Raw genomic sequence first — 16,025 nt, 5'->3', positions numbered from 1 at the left:
TTGCCCCGTGCTCAGGGGCTGATCAACTTCCAGGGTCAGTGGAACCGGATGTGATTATGAAGCAGGCTGGGTTGGGGAGTGTGGGAGAGTTGCCCGGGTGTGGTTTCTGCGGTAGTGAGGTGGGGTCGATTAGCCACATAGTTGGCGAAACATAGAGACAAAGGCCCTCTCGGGGGCCATTTGTCTAACCGCCCGGCATCTATTTCCCTTCCACTGGAGGTTGCACCCCAGCTTTTTTTTTTTTAAGTTTATTTATTTATTTTGAGAGAGACAGAGACAGGGCAAGGAGGGGAGGGGCAGAGGGAGAGGGAGAGAATCCCAAGGGGGCTCTACACTGCTGACACAGAGCCAGACACGGGGCTCGAACCCATGAAACTGTGAGATCGTGACTTGGGCCAAAACCAGGAGTGGGCCCCCCAACCGACTGAGCCACCCAGGCGCCCCAGCACCCCAGCTTTTGTTTGTGGAGTTGAGCTTCTCGCCCTGTGTGCCCTCTGGGTGGGACAGTAAATCAAAGGACTTTTCCACAAGCCAAGAGGTGGACCCATGAGCCAGACAGGGCCACTCAGACTCTCCTGACACTGTGAATTTTGGACAGACCCGTGCATCCTCAGAGATCACGCTGAGCGCACACCCATCTCCCCAGTAACTCTCCAACGCAACAGTTGACCAGTTGCCGTTGGCTCCTATCCCATTTCAAGACTGGATCTCCAGCCTCCTGTCCTCTCTGTGAGCTACCTGAAAGCCCTTGAACCAGGGTCTCCATTTGTTGGGTTAGCTAGATAGAGTTGGTTCGTTGCTTACAACCAAGGAACCGTGACACATCATCATCTCGTTCCTAACTTTTGTTTGGCCAACTACAGATGGTGGGCAGTCTAGTACAAGGCGTGGAGGGTGGCTGCCCGTGGATGGGGTGGCTGGGAGCTCCCGAAATATACGCCATCATAGTGCTTGGGGGCTAACCAGGTTGGCGCTAGTCAGTAAGGCTAGAGGGGATGGCCTGGAAGTTAAGTTCACTCTCTGGCTAAAGGCATCTCCTCCCGGTGGGAATGAGCCAGGAAGGGGGAACATGAGAGCAAGTCCCCCTCCTCTGCTGGACAAATCATTCATTCTCCACATAAGCCGGGATGACACAGGAGGTGGTGGGTACTTGGCCGTGCTGGGGACAGGAGTTTGAAGCAGACAAAAAGTAGGAGTCCTCGAAGAAATGGCTCTCCCTGTATAGCGAGCGGGGGTGGTGGGTGATAACACTAAGCTCTTGACATGCTCCTTCCTGAGAGATGGATGGGGAAGGGCTTAGGAGTCACAGGGGGAATTGGCTGTATCCATTTCCAGCCAGGTGGCCCTGGGTCTTCTGAAAGCCTGCTCTGTCCAATCAAAGGTGGCTTCACAATGTCCTGGGTCCATAAATGCAGGACCCTCCCCTTCCCTCTCCTCCTACCAGCCCTTGGGGCTCCAGCAGCCCGTGGGACCTGGCCCTGGTGCCGAGGCCTGGGGACCAGGGTCTGGAAGCAGGCCCATCCTGTCCTCTGCAGTTGGCCAAGGCCGGGGAGCTGGGGCTGGTGCAGCAGGGCCCTGAGAAGGTGTGTTTCAGGGATCTCAGCTGTAGCAACAGAAACCGGTTATAGGAGGTCACAGTGGGAAACAAATGCGCTCAGGGGATGACCCTTGAGTAGCTCGGAGAGTAGATAGGACGGGAAAGGACAGACGTGGAGGAGACAGGAGAGGTGACAGAAGGGCCCTGCTGGTGCCGCCCGTGTGACACACTGGACACTACAGCCGACTCGGTGACGCTGGAGCTGGGGGTGGCTGTCATCTTGTCACAACCAGGAAGGACCCCTTGCTTCATTGTCTCACGAACTCCAAATCCCGGCCCTAGGGTGTGCTGCAGATTGGCTGGGTCTAAAAGAGAAAACCAGACGTCCAGGATGACCCCCTCCCACCTCCATTCTATCGCATTCTTCAACTTTTCATTTACCATTGGGATTCCCTCCTACACATGTTTAAAAGAAGAAATCTTGACCGCCCTCTGTCCTGGAGGCTGTGGCACCCACCCAGATGCCCCTCGCAGCGGCTGAGTGCCCATGGCTAACAGTCCACGGCTGCTCTGTGGCCTCCCCTGGCCTGGGGTGTGCCCCTGCCAGGAGGAAAGTTATAAACCCTCTTCCGCCAGGAGGAAGGGGTGGCTCCCACCACTGATGACAAGGACGGGGGTCCAAAAGTGGGCCCGGACCTCAAGACAGCTTATGTCCCAGAACCCTCCTCCATCAGCCTTTACCCGAGACCACACCTTCACCTGAGTTAGACCTTCCCCGAGACCTTATCTTCACCTGAGTTAGACCTTCCCTGATTCACACACTTCACCTGAGTTAGACCTTCCCTGAGACCCTGCCTTCGCCTGAATTAGAACTCACCTGAGCCCTTCCACCTGAGTTAGATGTACCTGAAACCCTCCCCCCCCCATCTTCCTCCTGGTTGGACCTTACCTGAGACACTAACTTCACCTGAATTAGACCTTACCTGACACCTATCTTCACCTGAGTTGGAATTTACCTGAGACCGCACCCTTCATCTGAGGTAGACATTACCTGAGACCACACGCTCTGCCTTAGACTACACCTGAGATCCCATCGTCACCTGCGTTACACCTTACCTGAACCCTATCTTGACATGAATTAGACCTCACCTGAGACCCTACCTTCACCTCAGACCTTACCTGAGACCACACCCTTCACCTGACTTAGACTTTGCCTACGATCGCATTCTTTACCTGAGTTAGACTTTACTAAGATACTACCTCCACCTAAGTTAGACATTACCTGAGATTACGTTTCTCACCTGACTTAGGCTTCACCTAAGATCTCACTCATTCTTCACCTCACTTAGACTTTACATGAGACCACGCCCTTCACCTGACTTAGATTTACCTAAGATCACATTCTTCACCTCAGTTAGACATACCTGAGGTCCTATCTTTACCAAAGTTAGACCGTACCTGAGATCGCACGTTCACCTGAGTTACACCTTGCCTGAGACCCCAATGTCACCTGAGTGAGACCTTAGCTGGGACCCTACCTTCACCTGAGTTGGCCCTTATCTGAGACCCTACCTTCACCTGAGTTAGATGTTACTTGAGACCACACCCTTCACTTGAGTTAGAGCTTACCTGAGACCACACTCTTCACCTAAGTTAAACCGTACCTGAGACCCCGTTTCACCTGAGGTAGACCTATCTGAGTCAAGTCTGTACTTGAAACTACATTCTTCGACTTAATTAGACCTTAGATCCCAACTTCACCTGATGTAGACCCTGCCTGAGACCCCATCTTTACCTGAGTTAGACCTTGCCTGAGAACACACTCTTCACCTGAGTTAGACTTTACCTGACGTCACACTCTTTACATGACTTAGACTTTATCTAAGATCACATTCTTCACCTGAGTCAGACCTTACCTGAAATCTCATCTTCACCTGAGTCAGACCTTACCTGAGACCACCCCATAACCTCACTTAGACTTTACCTATGATCGCATTCATCACCCGAGTTAGACTTTACCTGAGATCCTATCTTCATCTGTATTATACTTTACCTAAGATCGCATTTTTTCATCTGAGTTAGACCTTACCTGAGACTCCATCTTGACCTGAGTTATACCTGACCTGAGACCCACATCTCAGAAGGCTTGGAAAAGTGGATGAAGACAGGGAAGTCAAAGGGTCCATTTTGGATTACATGGAATTTTAATATGCCCATTAGACAAGCATATGGAGGGGCTGAGCAGGTAGTTTGATATGAGTTAGATTTTGGAGCTTAGGAGAAATGGCTGAATGCTAGCCTGGGTGACATGACTGGGCAGAAGAGGTCCCGGGGCTCAGAGCTGGTGACAGTGTCTGATCCAGGCAGAACACTGAGGGAAGCCCCTGTGCTTGATTTCTGGAATATTTTTATTATAATATAAAATATATATTATATATAATTTATATATAATATATAATATATTGTTTATACTCTCCTGGCAGAGCAGTAGGAGAACCCTAAGCTTGCTTCACCCCTCAAATCCAGCTAGGTAAATATCAAGTCATTCTGAACACCCAAGAAACTGATCTGAGGACTGGCAGAACAAACTCCACAACCAGAGGGAGAGAAGAGGCCACGCTGTGGAAGGTAGGAGGTGCAGAGAAATGGGTTGTGGGTGCTGTGGAAGGGAGGAAGCCCTAGTCATGGAGAGAGGGGAGTACACAGGGATATACACAGGGAAAACACTTCCCCAAAGCCATTGACTGGGAAAATGAGAGAGGGGCTGATTATCATGAGTTTTTCAACCAGCAGGGCTCAAAGTCCAGTGTTTTATGTACTTATTTATTTTTAAATTTCGTAATTTTTATTTATTTTTGAGAGAGAGAGAGAGAGAGAGAGAGTGCTAGCAGGGGAGGAACAGAGAGAGAAGGAGACACAGAATCTGAAGCTGGCTCGAGGCTCCTAGCTGTCAACACAGAGTCCAACATGGGCCTCGAACTGCAAGATCATGACCTTAGCTGAAGTCAGATGCTCAACTGACTAAGCCACCCAGACGCCCCTTAAAGACTGGAGTTTTAGAGGTCCACAATGCAGTTGGTGTGGAGCCTGGAGGGTGCTGCAGTGCTCCTGTGGAGGAGGGTGGAGGCCCAGGAGCAGACAGGATCTGAAGATCTCCCAGGAAGCATGATGAGAGATGTTTCCCCATTCTTGGAGTGCTTTGGGAGAGGTGGAACTGCCTCTCAGGGGACAGAAGAACCAGTGGGCGTCATTGTGCTGCCCTGCCCCTTAGCATCAGTGCAGAGACACCTGTTGAGGGTGGCTAACCTGGACACCAGTTTTTTGCTGTGCTTTATCCAAGCCCCACACTCCTGGTTCAACTGTCCTTCTGGGACAAATCTTCACCAGTCCCAGAATGGTGAGACCCTGCCCAGAGGACCCGGGTCCCAGTCATAGCATATCCCTGAAGTTTGGAGTTTTGAAACTCAGCAGGCCTGGCTGGACTAAAACACAGGTGCACTGTGCTGCCAGGCAGGCAGATAGCCCAGACACAGACAAGGTGAAGGTAGGGATCTGAGGGACACCTGGAACACACAAGAGGAGAATGTTTGCCCTTCTGTGAGGGCTTCCTGAACAGTGGCAGGCATGAACTCCCTTCTCCCAGGACAAGGGAGATGGCTGGCGCCATTTTCCTCCCCCACTCCTCAGCATAAACTACCTTCAGTAAACAGCCCAGTACCAACAATGGCGGTCTAAACCACTTACACCAAGCCCCAGCCCCCTGTACTCTGCAAGTGCTGCTTTTCTCAGGCAAGTGTGCCTGAGAACGAGAGCACCAGGCCCCTCCCCCTGAAGACCAGCACAAACCCCACCACACAAACCATGCCTACTGACCAGAGTGCTGCAAAGCTTCAGCTCTAGTGGAAACAGTATCAGGTCTCTTTTCACAAGCAGACCAGAGCGCACCCTAGTTAAAACTCACCACACTCTGGCCAAGGTCCAAACACTCCCCACTACAGGCAAGGAGAAATTCTGCAGAGGACTGATTTGAGAGAAAGAGCAGCCAAAACACAGCAGTGGAGTGCATGCAGCATACACCAGAGACACTTCCTCAAGTGCCAGGCCTTGGACAGTATATGACCTCTTCTTAAGATAGCCATTACTCTCAGGAACAGGAACAACAGGACTTTCCTAACACAGAGAAGAAGACAGAGACCTAAGACAAAATGCCAAGATGGAGGAATTCATCCCCAAAAAAAGAGCAAGAAAAGGTCATGGACAGGGATCTGATCGAAACAGATACAAGTAATATGCCTGGTCCAGAAATTAAAACAATCTCAAGGATACTAGCCAGGCTTGAGAAAAGCATAGGAGACACCAGGGAGTCCTTTATCCCAGAGATAAAAGGCCTACAAATTAGTCAGGCCAAAATAAAAAATGCTACAACTGAATTGTGAAACCAACTGGATGTAATGACCACAAGGATGGGAGAAGCAGAGGAATGAATCAGTGATATAGAAGATAAAATTACAGAAATAATGAAGCTGAAAAGAAGAGGGAAAGAAAAATATTGGATCATGACTATAGATTTAGGGAACTCAGTGACTCCATAAAGTATAACATTCGTATCACAGGAGTCTCAGAAGAAGAGAGGAAAAAGGGGAGGAAGGTTTATTTGAGGAAATTATAGCCAAAAACTTACCTAAACTGTGGAAGGAAACAGATATCCAAATCCAGGAGGCATAGAGAATTCCGATCATAATCAACAAAAGTGGGCCAACACCAAGACATATTATGGTAAAATTTGCAAAATATAAAGAAAAAATCCTAAAAGCAGCAAGAGAAAAGAAGTCCCTAACTTACAAGGGAAAACAAATAAGGTTAGCAGCAGATTTCTCCACAGAAACTTGGCAGACCAGAAGGAAGTGGCATACTATATTCAACATGCTGAGTGGAAAAAAATATGCAGCCAAGAGTACTCTATCCAGCAAGACTGTCACTCAGAATAGAAGGAAAGATAAAGAATTTCCCAGACAAACAAAAACTAAAGGAGTTTGTGACCACAAAACTAGCCCTACAAGAAACATTAAAGGGGACTCTTTTGAGTAAGAAAGAAAGACCAAAAGTGACAAAGACCAGAAGGGAACAGAGAAGCCTCCAGCAATAATGACAAAAAAAGTAATGCAATGGCACTAAATTCATATTTATCAATAATTAGTCTGAATGTAAAAGGACTAAATATTCCAATCAAAAGACATGTAGTGTCAGAATGGATTAAAAAAAATGAGACCCACCTAAACGCTGCCTACAAGAGACTCATTTTAGAGCTAAAGACACCTGCAGATTGAAAGTGAGGGGATGGAGAAAAATTTATCATGCTACTGGACATCAAAAGAAAGCCAGAATAACCATACTTATATCAGATGAACTAGATTTTAAAACAAATACTGTAACAAGAGATGAAGAAGGGCATTATATCATAATTAAGGGGTCTATCCACCAAGAAGATCTAACAATTATAGCTATTTATGCTCCCAACTTGATAGCACCCTAATACATAAATCAATTAATCACAAACATAAAGAAACACCTTGATAATAATACAATAATAGTAGGGGACTTTCACACCCCACTTACAATAATGGACAGATCATCTGAGCAGAAAATCAACAAGGAAACAATGGCTTTGAATGACACACTGGACCAGACAGACTTAACAGATATATCCAGAACATTTCATCCTAAAGCAGCAGAGGGGCTCCTGGGTGGCTCAGCTGATTAAGCATCTGACATCAGCACAGGTCATGGTCTCACAGTTCATGAGTTCAAGGCCTGCATTGGGCCCTCTACTCTCAGCACAGAGCCCAATTCAGATCCTCTGTCACCCTGTCTCTCTGCCTCTCCCCCATGTGTGCTCGCCTCTCTCTCTCTCTCTGAAAAGTAATCATTAAAAAAAAAAAGAAAAAAAAAGCAGCAGAATACATATTCTTCTCAAGTGCACACGGAACATTCTCAGAATAAATCACATACTGGGTCACAAATCAGCCCTCCACAAGTAGAAAAAGATAGAGATCACACCATGCATATTTTCAGACCATAATACTGTGAAACTTGAAATCAACCATAAGGAAAATTTTGGAAAGACCACAAATACTGAGGGTTAAAGAACATCCTACTGAAGAATGAAAGGGTTAACCAAGAAATTAAAAAGGAAATTAAAAAATACACGGAAGCCAATGAAATGAAAACACGCGACAGTCCAAAACCGTTGAGATGCAGCAAAGGCAGTCATAAGACAGAAGTATATAGCAATCCTTCCTAAAGAAGGAAGAAAGCTCTCAAATACACAACCTAACCTTACACCTAAAGAAGCTGAAAAGAAGACAGCACAGCAAATAAAGCCCAAAAACCAGCAGAAGAAGGGCAACAATAAAGATGAGTTCAGAAATCAATGATACGGAAATTAAAAAAACAAACATAGAACAGATCAAAGAAACTAGGAGCTGGTTCCTTGACAGAATTAACAAAATTGATAAATCCCCAGTCAGATTTATCAAAAAGAGAAAGGAAATGACCCGAATAAATAAAATCACAAATGGAAGAGGAGAGACCATAACCAACACATCAAACAATAATAATAGAATATTATGAGCGGGGGCGCCTGGGTGGCTTATTCAGATAAGCGTCTGACTTTGGCTCAAGTCATGATCTTGCAGTTTGTGAGTTCGAGCCCCGTGTCGGGCTCTCTGCTGACAGCTCGGAGTTGGAGCCTGCTTCAGAGTCTGTGTCTCCCTCTCTCTCTGCCCCTCTCCCGCTTGCACTCTGTCTCTCTCAAAAATAAATAAACATGAAAAAAAATTAAGAGAATATTATGAGCAATTATATGCCAACAAACTGGGAAACCTGGAAGAAATGGATAAATTCCTAGAATCACATAAACTACCAAAACTGAAACAGGAAGAAATAAAAAATTTGATCAGACTCATAACCAATAAAGAAATTGAATCAGTAATCAAAAATCTCCCAACAAGCAAGAGTCCAGGGCTGGATGGCTTTTCAGGGGAATTCTACCATACATTTTAAAAAGAGTTAATGCCTATTTTTTGAAGCTATTCCAAAAAATAGAAATGGAAGGAAAACTTCCAAACTCACTCTCTGAGGCTAGCATTACCTTGATTCCAAAACCAAAGACCCCACTAAAAAGAATTACAGACCGATTTCCCCTGATGACCATGGATGCAAAAATTCTCAACAAGATACTAGCAAATCAAAGCCATTAATAGAATTATTTACCACGATTAAGTGGGATTTATTCCTGGGCTGCAGGGGGGCTTCAATATCCACAAATCAATCAGTGTAATACACCACATTAATAAAGAAAGCACAAGAACCACATGATCCTCTCAATAGATGCAGAAAAAGCACTGGACAAAATAGAGCATCATTTCTTGACAAAACCCCTCAAGAACATAGGGATAGAGGGAACACACCTCAACATCACGAAGGCTATATACGAAAGACCCACAGCCAGTCTTATCAATTGGAAAAACCGAGAGCTTTCCCCTGTAAGGTCAGGAACACGGCAGGGATGTTCACTCTCACCACTGCTGTTCAACATAATACTGGAAGTCCTAGCCTCAGCAATCAGACAACAAAAAGAAATAAAGGGCATACAAATTGGCAAGGGAGAAGTCGAACTTTCACTCTTAACAGGTGACATGGTACTCTATATGGAAAACTCGAAAGACTCCACCAAAAAACTGCTAGAACCGAAACACGAATTCAGCAAAATCACAGGATATAAAATCAACGTGCAGAAATTGGTTGCATTTCTCTACACCAATAGTGAGGCAGCAGAAAGAAGAATTTACCCCATTTACAACTGCACCAAAAACCACAGGATAGGAATAAACCTAGCCAAAGTAGTGAAAGATCTGTACGCTGAAAACTATAGAAAACTTATCAAAGAAATTGAAAAAGGCATAAAGAAATGGAAAAACATTCCATGCTCATGGATTGGAAGAACATGCATTGTTAAAAATGTCTATACTACATTCTACGCATTTAATGCAATCCTCATCAAAACACCACCAGCATTTTTCACAGAGCTAGAACAAGCAATCCGAAAATTTCTGTGTAACCACAGAAGACCCTAAATACCCAAAACAATCCTGAAAAAGAAAAGCAAAGTTGGAGGCATCACAATTCTGGACTTCAAGCTATATTATTAAGCTGTAGTCATCAAGACAGTATGGTAGTGGCACAAAAACAGACACATAGATCAATGGAACAGAAAAGAAAACCCAGAAATAGACCCACAACTATATGGCCAGCTAATCTTTGACAAAGCAGGAAAGAATATCCAATGGAAAAAAGGTAGTCTTTTCAGCAAATGGTGTTGGGAGAACTGGACAGCAGCGTGCGGAAGAATGAAACTGGACCATTTTCTTACACCATACACAAAAATAAATTCACAATGGATTAAAGGTCTAAATGTGAACCAGGAAACCATCAAAATGCTGAAGGAGAACACAGGCAGTAACCTCTGTGACCTTGGCCTGAGCAACTTCTGTTGCTGGAGGCAAGGGAAACAAAACTAAAAATGAACTATTGGGACTTCATCAAGATAAAAAGCTTCTGCACAGCAAAGGGAACAATCAACAAAACTAAAAAGCAGCCTAAGAAATCAGAGAAAATATTTGCAAATAATATATCTGACAAAAGGTTAGTATCCAAAATCTATAAAGAACTTATCAAACTCAACACCCAAAAACCAAATAATCCGGTTAAAAAATGAGCAGAAGTCATGAATAGGCATTTCTCCAAAGAAGACATCCAGATGGCCAACAGATACGCGAAAAGATGCTCAACATCACTCATCATCAGGGAAATACAAATCAAAACTACAATGAGACATCACCTCACACCTCTAAGAATGGCTAAAATTAACAGCACAGGAAGTTGACAGGGATAACACAGGTGTTGGCAAGGATGTGGAGAAAGGGAAACCTTGTACTCTTGGTGGGAATGCAAACTGGTGCAGTCACTCTGGAAAACAGTATGGAGGTTCCTCAAAAAGTCAAAAATAGAACTACCCTATGATTCATTAATTGCACTACCAGGTGTTTACCTAAAGGATACGAAAATACTGATTCAAAGGGACACATGCACCCCAATGTTTATAGCAGAATTATCAACAATAGCCAAATTACAGAAAGGGCCAAACTGTCCATCAACCAATGAATGGATAAGGAAGATGTGGTATATACATACAATGGAATATCACTCAGCCATCAAAAAGAATGAAATCTTGCCATTTGCAATGACATGGATGGAGCTAGAGTATATTATGCTAAGCAAAGTAAGTTAGTCAGAGAAAGGCAAATACCATACGATTTCAGTCATGTGGAATTTGAGAAACAAAACAGATTAACGTGGGGGGGGAGGCAAACCATAAAACAGACTCTTAACTATAGAGAACAAACTGAAGGTTGATGGAGGGAGGTGGGTGGGGGATGGGCTGGATGGGAGATGGGTATTAAGGAGGGCATTGTTGTGATGAGCACTGGGTATTTTATGTAAGTGATGAATCACTGAATTCTACTCCTGAAACCAATATTACACTCTAGGCTAACTGGAATTTAAATAAAATCTTGAAACAAAACAATACAAAACAATAATATAGTTTTGAGGAAATTTCAGCGGGTCTACATTTCATGCAACCCAATGAGTTTAAACCACAATTTTTTCTGTTACACCACTTGGTTCGGGCCACAGAGCACAGGGCTAGCACATGGGTCACTGTGAAAAGGCAAAACTGTGAGGTCTAGGCATGTATCAAGCTTAGAGTTTGGCTTACTTGAGATAATAGTAGATTGAGTAGGGAAATGAATTGCCTACTTGTATGTGAGACCGTCACTCCTAAATACTATCTTGTAACCACACTATTGATAGGTAGTCTTGGAAGTTATACTCCCGAGCAGTGTCTGAAGTGCCTACCATGTAGTAACTGTTCAATATGTAAGTTTTGAAAGAGTGAGAATTATTTTATGGTGCTGATTAAGAACAGATCCCGATACTTTAGTTAGAAATAGGCCACTTGACTGACTAAAAATCTAATGCGCCAAGAAGGGCCAAGGGAATGTTTGTAGCAGAGCACACACGATTTTAGAGAATAGTTCTGAGTCCATTACAGCACAGCACAAACAGGTGACTGAAGTCCAAAGTCTCATGCCATGAAACATGGTCACGATAACTTTTGCTCGGAATTTTTTTACGTGAGCATTAACCAATGCCGCCAAACAACCATTACGAGGTCTCAATAAAGTAGCCATAGAGTGTCTACTGCCAAGAAAATCAGTTGGCTGTATCTATCTGGATGAATTTCTAGACTCTGTTTCCTTGGTCTGTATATGTTATCCTGTACCAGTACCATGCTGTTTTCATGAGTATAGCTTTGTATACGGAGTATTAAAGTCTGTTTTGTTGGTCAGCTATTTGCAGATGGGGTTGGTCTTTGTTTGTTTTATTTGTTTGGTTGTTTGGTTTTTTGTTTGTTTTAGGCCTTTCCAGTAGGGCTAATTCAGCCCTTCTACTGAGACAGTGACCCTTCGGGGGTCTTTACTCAGAACCCCGGGTGTTCAAAAGGGCCTTCCACCCTGCAGGCTAAGAACTCAGGTTTCCCAGACCGTATCTCAGCTTTGGGAACTTTCAGCCTATAGATTCCCACCAGTTCTTTCCAGGCTCTAGAGTGTTTCACCCTTACACACCCAGATTGGTACCCAGGCAAAGTCTCAAGGGGATCCTTATTTCGGGAGCACTTTTTTTTTTTCCAATTCACCTGCTTTCTTTATTATTTTTTAATTTTTTTTAACGTTTATTTATTTTTGAGAGAGAGAGAGAGAGACAGAGCATGAACGGGGGAGGGTCAGAGAGAGGGAGACACAGAATCTGAAACAGGCTCCAGGCTCTGAGCTGTCAGCACAGAGCCCGACGCGGGGCTCGAACTCACGGACCTCGAGATCATGACCTGAGCTGAAGTTGGCCGCTTAACCGACTGAGCCACCCAGGTGCCCCTCACCTGCTTTCTTTAAAAAAGTTTTTTTAAATATTTATTTATTTTTGAGAGAGAGAGAGAGAATGAATCAGGGAGGGGCAGAGAGAGAGGGAGACACAGAATCCAAAGCAGGCTCCAGGCTCTAAGCTGTCAGCACAGAGCCTGATGTGAGGCTCGAACCCACAAACCGTGAGATCACGGCCTGAGCAGAAATCAGACGCTTAACCGACTGAGCCACCCAGGCGCCCCTTGGGAGCACTTTCTTTATGTATTTTCCTCCTCTTCGATATGCTGTCCCACAAACTGCAAATTGCCTTACCGCCGTCCCCAACCCCCAATCTTTGCCTCTTCATCTCAGCAACGTCTCTTTGATTCTGCTTGGGCTCCCATTCCCTGCCCAGGGGTATAAAAATCGCCTCCAGGCAGAAAGCTGGGGGAGATGTAGGGCTCACCTCATTTGTTTCCATCACCTCAGGGACCACGTGCTCCGTGGCCGAGTGTCCCCGTATCTGAGCACAGTCACTTTACATATTTTGTCCTTGTCTTCTGGTTCTTTGTGCCAGGAGAGCAAGTTCTACTTCGATGACTCCTTTGCCGCCCGAACAGAAGTGACTGGTTTGCTTTCTAGTCCAAGTCAACACATGCTCGATGTAAAACATCTGTGTCCCAAGGGTCGTTTTGTGTGCCAAGGGCCACGACAGCATAAAAAAAAGAAAAAAGAAAAAAGAAAACAAACAACATCCCCAGAGTTACAGGAGACGCCAAGTGCACCTTCTGGGTGAGGAAAGAGGCCGGGAAGGCTTTCAGAAGACGCCGGATGGAGTGTTGAAGCATCTCAAACTTTCCGAGGCCGAATCAGTCTCCTGATCTTCTCCCCAAAACCTACTCCTCCAGGCCTTCCCTGCCTTCCTTCGTTCCTGGCAGCCCCGTCCTTAGAGCTGCTCAGACCAAAAGCCCGGACACCATCCTTGTCACCTTTCTTTCTCTTTTACCCCCCATCCGGTTCCCCTTCAAATCTCATCACACCCGCCTTTAAGCTGCATCCAGAGTGTACCTGGTCCCGTCGCCTCCGCTACTACCGCCCGGGTCTACACAGCTTCTGTCCTCGGAAGCGGGAAGTTTGTTATTCCACTTTGCTCATTGTCCACCCCCTCCCATCACCACCATCCACACCTCTCCGAGGTTAAGTCCTACAAGGGGGGGGGGGGAGTCCTGTCTGGGAGGCATCCGAAATAGTACGTGGCCGAGGTAAGCCTCAGTAAATGTTCCGTGGATAGATGAATGCTGAAGCAGTGGGAGAGGGGAGGTAGTTAGTAGGTGATGGCCATTGCAGGGTGAGGGGAAGGCGTGGATGATCCCTGAAGGGGGCGAGTCTGTGATATGATCTGGAAACTGAAATTAGATGGATGGAGCTGGGATGAAGGGCACGTGGGGACGGGGCCAGGCAGCAGGGCAGTGTGCTGTAGGGGTGGGGGTGTTGAACTTCAGCTTGAAGCAGCGGGGCTGTCACTGAAAGTTTCTAGACTGGGGTGGGTGACAAGGTGGGGAGTGAAATCTGAGCATACCAGGAATGTGGTGGAAGACGTCAGCTTGGAGGTGGAGAGTCTGGACACAAGGAGACAAGGTTCCAAGCTCAGCAGCTCTGGTGATGAATGATGAAGACCTGAATTAAATCAGTGGCAGAGGTGAGATTTTTCAGGGAAGATGGGGGTGGAGTAGGAGGCCTCTAGGCTCACCTCCTTCCATGAACACGACTAGATAACTGTCAAATCATTCTAACTATCCCAGAAATTGATCTGAAGACTGCCCGAACAAACTCCACAACTAAAGTCGGAGAGGAGGCCACATCGAAGAAGGTACAAAGTGTGGAGACACGGTTTGGGGGAGAAACAGATCGTGGCTGCTGTGGTACCATGGTACCATGGGAACCATGGTCTTGGAGAAGGGCCAGAGACAGACTGGCATACAGGGGAGCTGACAGGGAAAATGAGCCCCCATAGAAATTGGCTCGGAAAGTGAGAGGGGCTATATTTCCTGAGTTCTTGTAACCAACGGGGGGCTTCAAGCCTAGAGTTTTAAAGGTCAGCGTGTTTGGTTTGGGGAGAGCTTATAGGACATTGGGGATACTCTTGGAGAGAAAGCAAGCAAGCAGCCTGCAGACAGACAGCATGGAAACAGCAATCTGAAGAGCACCTGGGGCACACAGTGAGGAGTTTATTCATTCATCTTGGCGCATAGCCCAGAGAGGCAGCATTCACAGAGAGATCTCTCCAGGAACAGAGGAACTGGCCGGCACCATCCTCCTCCCCTGACCCTCAGCATGAGCACAAGGCCACCTTCGGAACCCGTGCGCATGGACACGCCCTACCTTGCTTACACCGAGTCCCCTCCCCCACACTCTGATGGAAACTCCCCTTCCAGTCGTGTTTGCCTCAGTCCCGGTGCGGTGGGCCCCACCCCCAGAAGACCATTCCAAACCCCTGCCAGCACCATGACTCCCTACCCAGGAGTTTTGTGAGGCCTCGGTTCTAGTGGCAGCAGCGACGGGTCTCATTTCAGAAGCAGACCAGAGCACACCTCGTTAAAACACGCCACCATCACACCAGGGACCAAACACTGCCCACAGCAGGCAGACACAGCCTCCGTAGATGACTGACCTGAAGGATAAAGCGAGCAGGACAAGACAGTAAAGCACACACAGTGCACATTGGAGACAGTCCCAGAAGTGTCAGGCCCCAGAGAACAGGGGACCCTACGCTACAGGGCACTACAGGACCTCTTCTTCATAAGGCCATTACCCCCAAGAACAGGAAATGTAGCTGACTTTCCTAACACACAGAAACAGGCACTGAGACTTAGACAAGATGAGAAGAAAGAGGAATTTGTCCCAAATGAAAGAACAGGACAAGGCAAAGCCAGAGATCTAAGCAAAACAGATACAAATAACATGTCTGATGGGGAATTTAAAACATTGATCATAAGGATTCTCACTGAACTTGAGACAAGAGTGGAAAATATGAAGGAGACCCTTAATGCAGAGATAAGGAATAACATGGCAGAGATAAGGGGCTCAATAAACAAAATGAGAAATACACTTGATGGAATGAACACCAGGCCAGAAGAAGCAGAGGAACAAATTAATGGCCTAGAGAACCGGGTAATGGAAATTAATCAAGCTGAACAAACAGGAGGGAAAAAAAGGGGTGCCTGGGTGATGGCTCAGTCCATCAAGCATCGGCTTTTGGTTTTGACTCAGGTCATGATCCCATGGTTCATGGGTTTGAGCCCCATATTGGGCTCTGTGGTGACAACGTGGGGTCTGCTTGGGATTCTCTCTTTCCCAATCTCTTTCTGCCCCTCCCCAGCTCACACTCTCTCTCAAAATAAATAAACTTTAAAAAAAAAGGCAAAATACAGCGATAAAGAAAAAATATTAAAAGCAGCAAGACAAAA

General features: G+C 46.1%; 1 long non-coding RNA gene across 1 annotated transcript; it reads right to left on the bottom strand.

Annotated features, from left to right (window-relative positions):
* Positions 1–366: 366 nt before the first annotated feature.
* LOC124510482 (uncharacterized) lies at positions 367–15,158 on the bottom strand. Its single transcript, XR_006961694.1, has 4 exons — positions 15,076–15,158; positions 14,138–14,235; positions 13,025–13,231; positions 367–1,902 (listed from the first exon to the last, which is right to left on the bottom strand). It is a non-coding gene; the product is annotated as an uncharacterized LOC124510482 (long non-coding RNA).
* Positions 15,159–16,025: the final 867 nt, after the last annotated feature.

This window comes from Lynx rufus, unplaced genomic scaffold (assembly GCF_022079265.1).
Source record: "Lynx rufus isolate CCGP_SWC_20201006 ecotype Redwood Valley unplaced genomic scaffold, mLynRuf1.p SCAF_15, whole genome shotgun sequence".
Taxonomy (NCBI): Eukaryota; Metazoa; Chordata; class Mammalia; order Carnivora; family Felidae; genus Lynx; species Lynx rufus.
Note: the sequence above shows the minus strand (reverse complement) of the source record. Positions and strands in the feature narration are given on the sequence as shown.